A 6206-nucleotide genomic window follows, 5' to 3' on the forward strand; every position below is an offset into this window, starting at 1 on the left:
AAAGCAAGAAACCCGATTCCAGTACTTGGTGATTGCGGTGTTTCTTGCCTGTCACCGTCTGAGGCAGCTCAGATGTACAGTTCAGCGTGAACACACCTGGAGGATGAAGCGGCAAGTCCCTGCTGCTGGCACCATCAGGGCAGACCAGGTTCCTTGTCCAGGCCAGGTATGGACCAGACACGCTTACCCTTCCCTAAATAGACCCCTGGCCAAAGCCCTCTGGGGCATGACCTGCCTTTGGCGGTTCTGAGCCTCAGGATTCGGGACTGATATAGGGCCTTCAGCTTGAAGTGACTTTGAGGGAAATGTGCAGACACAAATGTTGCTCAAGGAGCACAGTTCAGTAGGTGCTGCAGTTACAGGGCTCGCCCGTTCCTGTTGGTTGTGCTTTGTGTCTCCTCAGGGAGAAACAAAGGCAGCACGTCCCTCGGGGGAGCGGTGGCCCGGTTGGAATGCAACGGCCGCAAAGGATCCAGCCAGGGGACACCCTGCCAGCCCAGCGCTACCAGGCTGCCCACGTGGGGCAGGCCTGGGAAGAGCCCTATGCAGGGCAGCACCTGGATGGGCCAGAGACTTGTCAGACCACTGTCCCCAGCAAAGGCTACATGTTGTCTCCTTCAGTTGATAATAAGCCTTTCTGAGATGCAGAGGGTCCGGGTCATATGTTCTCTGCTGTTTTTTGATGATATTATGGCACAAACTTACAATGAGGTCTTTGTGCAGGTCCTGGTTGTGCCACAGCTGAACTAACCAGGTCACTTCACCGTGAGTCAACTTCCCGGAGCTGACTTTGGTTCTGAGAAAAGATTCCTGGATTCCCAGGTCTTCTATAAACAGACGTCAACACGCTTCACTTGAAGTGCAAGGTTTTCTACCAAGACAGTTGACAGTGCTGAGGGGCAAGGCGACCGTGTGTGTGCCTGGAGGGTAAACGCTGCCTTCCAGGTTACCATGGAGCAGTGGGGGTCAGGATGGGTGTGTTGTGACCTTCTGTGGGTCACAAATACCGTGGAGAACTCAGTAACACTCCTTCCCCCTTCTAAAATGTCCTGACCTGACACATTTGACCCACAGCTTTAGGGATTTCATGGACAAGCCCCTTTCACATACCTCAGATTTAAACACTCTACTTCTAGGCTCTTCTTTTTAGCCAGAACATCCCATTAATAGACAAGCCCCAGAAATTGCAAATTCAGTTGAAACCCTGACTCAGCTTTCCTAGAATTGAGGAAACCTATCCACTGAACGCTTGGCTTGGGAAAACACTGTTTCCCCTGGGTCAAATACTTCCATGGCAGCTCCTTAAGGACATACACTCGTGCTGCACCCCAACCCCATGCCAGCAGGGCAGGCTGGGACCCCACCGACTGTCCACGCAGGCTCTGGGGTCCCACCTGCTCCTGTAGGCAGAGCCAAGCAGCACGACACACAGAGGTCTTGGTTTTGTAGAGAAACTTGAGTTGCAAACAGCTTGAAAGCAGCCATGGTGGGGGTGGCAGGAGAGAGTCCACCGCACCCTCCCCTCGCTATTCTTCACCTTCTTCAGCCTCCGCTTCCACGGAATCCACGCCCACCTCTTCATAATCCCCCAGAGCTGCCAGGTCCTTGCAAGCCTCAGAGGACTCCCCCTCCGCCATGCCTTCCCGCATGTACCAGTGCACAAAGGCCTGCCTGGCATACATGAGACCAAACTTATGTTCCAGGCAGGCCCAGGCCTTGGTGATGGCTATGATGTTGCTTAGCATGCACATGGCCCATTGCAACTTGGCCGGGTTTCCCCCAGGGACCACCGTCAGGGGCTGGTAGTTAATGCCCACCTGCCAGAGAAGGGGAAGAAAGCAGTCCATGAAGCTTGTAACAAACCTAGAAATGGTGGCTACTTTTCCTCACACAGAAGACACCTTCTAGGTGACCAGGAGAATGCTCAGTTCACCCCCACAAACCTCACTAAGCCCTTCTCTGTGCCAGGCAGGGTGACGGTTCCAGACAAGGAATAAAGAGAAAGGAGCCTTGAGGTGGCCACCCTGGCAGGGTCCCAAGCTGCCCGAAGGGCTGTGTCCTAGCAACTGTGACATGTGATAGGTGCCCAGGTGAAGACTGTCTTCCCTCTGAAAATGTACCCTGCCTGTCTTCTTTATAGATTATTTACTCCAGAGGGTTTTACAAGATAGTAATAAAATTCCATAGCTAAACCTTTTCCACCCAGATAGATTCTGAGTACACAACTGTGATACCACGGGGAAGGTCATACCCCATGCTGTCCCACCAAACAAGGCGCTGTGAAATATGCAAAGGTGACAGGTCAAAGATCACTTGAATGAAGCTACCGCAGCAGCAAGAGTAGTCCGTGTGCTTGCTTGAGTAGGAAGTGACATTCCAAGGTGGGAACCAAAAGGGAAGCATTCCAAGTTTCAGAACTTGGGAATAACACGTCCTGAGTGGTGCATGGGGTCAACTAGAGCAGGGATCAACAAACCCGTCCTATAAAGGACAAGATCATACAAATTCTAGGCCTTACAGGCACATGGGCTCTGTCACACCGACCCCACTCTGAGGCTGGACAGCAAAATTGATCTGCAATGAAGGGGTGTGGTGACTGTGTTCAGACAAAACCTTACTTACAAAATTAGGTGGCTAGTCCAGCAGCCATGCTAACCCCTGAAGGAGAGGAAGAGAAGCCCAGAGTAGGAATTCCCAGTCAGAGCTGACTGCAGTGGTCTCCCCAGAGGCAGTGGGTGTCTCAGCCAGAGGAGGCAGGGAAAGCAAAGCAGAGGACACACAGGTCCGACAGAGGAAGAAGCGACAGGATTTAGTCACCAACTCCTGGAAAAGCTGAAAGGGGACCCACAAGCTTTCTTCCATGTGTCAGTGGAAGGTGGGGACAGATTTTCTGTCTGAGGCAAACACAGGCCAAAACTACTAGGCTTCCCAAAAGAGAAATAAAGATGGTGCTGTTTTTATCACAAAAAGATTATTGGCCGGGCGCAGTGGCTCACGCCTGTAATCCCAGCACTTTGGGAGGCCAAGACAGGCGAATCACGAGGTCAGGAGATCGAGACCATCCTGGCTAACACAGTGAAACCCCGTCTCTACTAAAAAGTACAAAAAAAAAAAAAAACTAGCCAGGTGAGGTGGTGGACACCTGTAGTCCCAGCTACTGGGGAGGCTGAGGCAGGAGAATGGTGTGAAAAAACCCGGGAGGCAGAGCTTACAGTGAGCTGAGATCCGGCCACTGCACTCTAGCCTGGGCGACAGAGCAAGACTCCGTCTCAAAAAAAAAAAAAAAAAAAAAAGATTCTTGATAGCCTCTCTTTAAATCAAACACTCCAAAGGACATTTACATTGGATATAATTTCTACAGACAAACATTCTGACTGTGCCTTCACGGTCAACAACAAAGCCACCTATGACGTGTGTCAGTGCAACGTGGACGTACTTACATGAAGTAGAACTTAGTGAGAGCAGTTTACAACGATGCCCAAGTTAAAATACACACACCATCCACATGATTCCCCAAAATGCCCATAACATTTCTACTAAGCTCAACCTGTCTTTTCCACACAAATTCTGCTATCCAAGCAAGGGGCACCAAAATCCTCCAAAAAATACCTTATTCTTAAAAAAACACAAAAAGTTCACCACAGATATATAGTGTGATGACTCACAAAGGAAGTTCAAAAGACACCACTGACTTAATTATCACCCTGGTTCACTGATTGATGCCCACGAGCCTAGCCCATGGAACAGGGGCAGGTGACAGTTCCAGACAAGCAGAGGATGCGGGCCTTCACAGGCAGCATTATTCTGCAGGTCTGCTGCTTCCTGACGGCACAAGGACTCCACCTCACCCAGTCCTACCTTACATCCAGTGGGACACCCACCCACAAACTGGTTGGTGCACTTGCTCTCAATGGTGGTGACAGCTGCACTGACATCTTTGGAGACCACATCCCCCCTGTACAACATGCAGCAGGCCATGTACTTGCCGTGGCGAGGGTCACAGCGACCATCTGATTGGCTGGCTCAAAGCAGGCTTTGGCGATCTCGGCCACGGACAGCTGCTCGTGGTAGGCCTTCTTGGCTGAGATGACCAGGGCGTAGGTGGCCAGGGGGAGGTGGATATGGGGGTACGGCACCAAGTTGGTTTGGAATTCTGTCAGATCCACATTCAGGGCCCCATCGAATCACAGGGAGGCCGTGATGGAGGACACGATCTGCCCAATCAGATGACTGAGGTTGGTGTATGTGGGACACTCGATGTCCAGGTTGCACTGACATGTCATAGGTGGCTTTGCCGTGGACCATGAAGGCACAGTCAGAATGTTCCAGGGTCATGTAGGTGGTCAGGATGGAGTTGTAGGGCTCCACCACGGCCGTGGAGACCTGGGGGGCTGGGGAAATGGCAAACTCTAGCTTGGACTCTTCCCATAGTCCACCCAGAGCCACTCCATGAGCAGAGACACGAACCCAGAGCCAGTGCCGCCCCCAAAGCTGTGGAAGATGAGGAAGCCCCGCAGTCCCGTGCACAGATCCGCCTGAGAGAAACCAGACAACGTGAGCCAATGCCCGTGGGAGCCACACCACCAACCTCCACCAAGCCAGGGCCACTTCTCTTTGCCTCTGAGCGTTGATATGGATTCAGACCATCCATAACGAACGTGCATCACACTTTGAAGCAAAGAAAAGCAGACAACACAGATCTATGCACAAATCACTAAGCACACTTCATAGTAAGACGCTGCAGACTCAGTCGCACTCGAGATGCTGCTCTAAGTGTTGTGAAAATGACCTTCCCTTCACCATCCAAGGCCTGTTCTCCCATGCAGGACAACGTCCACACGAAGCCTTCTCCTTACCAGTTTGCGGATCTGGTCCAGGACCAGGTCTCCTTGCCGATGGTGTAATGGCCTCTGGAGTAATTACTGGCTGCATCTTCCTTCTCGGTGATCAGCTGCTCCGGGTGGAAGAGCTGCCTGTAGGTCCCTGTGTACACTTCATCTACAAAGAGAACACATGTGCTGTGAGGCTGTAAGGCCTACTGTACACCAAGGTGGACACGTTCCAGGACTGTTCACTTCTACAAAGTACATACTGTTCAAAGTACATGAGCTACATGTTGTAGGTCAACAGTGGCAGTGTCTGGTAGAAAATGTCTGTGTGTGGGGCCGGGCGCGGTGGCTCACGCCTATAATCCCAGCACCATGGGAGGCCGAGGCGGGAGGATCACAAAGTCAGAAGATCGAGAGGCCAACATAGGGAAACTCCGTCTCTACTAGCTCTTAAAAGGGTAGAATAACAAACTAAAATAGAAGGGAGACGGTAAATAGAAGGGAGAAGGCTGAGTGAGGTAACTGACACCTGTAATCCCAGCGCTTTGGAAAGCCAAGGTGGGAGGATTGCTGGGGCCCAGGAGTTCAAAGCTGCAGTGAGCTGTGATTGTGCCACTGTATTCCAGCCTGAGTGACAGAGCTCTTAAAAAAAAAAAGTTTATTATTGCTACATTTAAGACCTTCGGCCCTGGAGCAGAGATTTGAGTTGCTTTAAATATACACTGTTAATTAGCAGCAGTTACAAAATGCTGTTTTATGTTAGTTTTTATGTTATTTTGTTTTATTTTATTTATTTATTTATTTTTTGAGACAGAGTCTTGCTCAGTGGCAGGATCTCAGCTGACTGCAACCTCTGCCTCCCCCGGGTTCAAGCGATTCTCCTGTCTCAAGCTCCTGAGTAGCTGGAAAAGGCATGTGCCACCACACCTGCCTAATTTTTATATTTTTAGTAGAGACTGAGTTTCACCATGTTGGTCAGGCTGGTCTCGAGCTCCTGACCTCGTGATCCACCTTCCTCGACCTCCCAAAGTGTTGGGATTACAGGCGTGAGCCACCGTGCCCAGCCTATTTTATTATTTTTTGAGACAGGGTCTCACTCCGTTGCCCAGGCTGGAGTGCAGTGATGAGATCACAGCTCACTGCAGCCTCAAACCTCCTCAGGCTCAGGTGATCCTCCCACCTCAGCCTCCCATATAGCTGGGACTACAGGCATGTGCCATCATGCCCAGTTAATTTTTTGTATCTTTTGTAGATACAGGGTTTCGCCATGTTATCAGGGTTGGTCTCAAACCCCTGGGCTCACGTGACCTGCCTGCTTCAGCCTCCCAAAGTGCCGGGATTGCAGGTGTGAACCACTGCACCTGGCCAGAGATGCTG

General features: G+C 51.1%; 1 pseudogene; it reads right to left on the minus strand.

Moving 5' to 3' along the window:
* Positions 1–3348: 3348 nt before the first annotated feature.
* Positions 3349–4597, minus strand: LOC105480681 (tubulin alpha-3 chain pseudogene; annotated as a pseudogene).
* Between the last annotated feature and the right edge of the window lie 1609 nt (positions 4598–6206).

Source organism: Macaca nemestrina, chromosome 15 (assembly GCF_043159975.1).
Source record: "Macaca nemestrina isolate mMacNem1 chromosome 15, mMacNem.hap1, whole genome shotgun sequence".
NCBI lineage: Eukaryota > Metazoa > Chordata > Mammalia > Primates > Cercopithecidae > Macaca > Macaca nemestrina.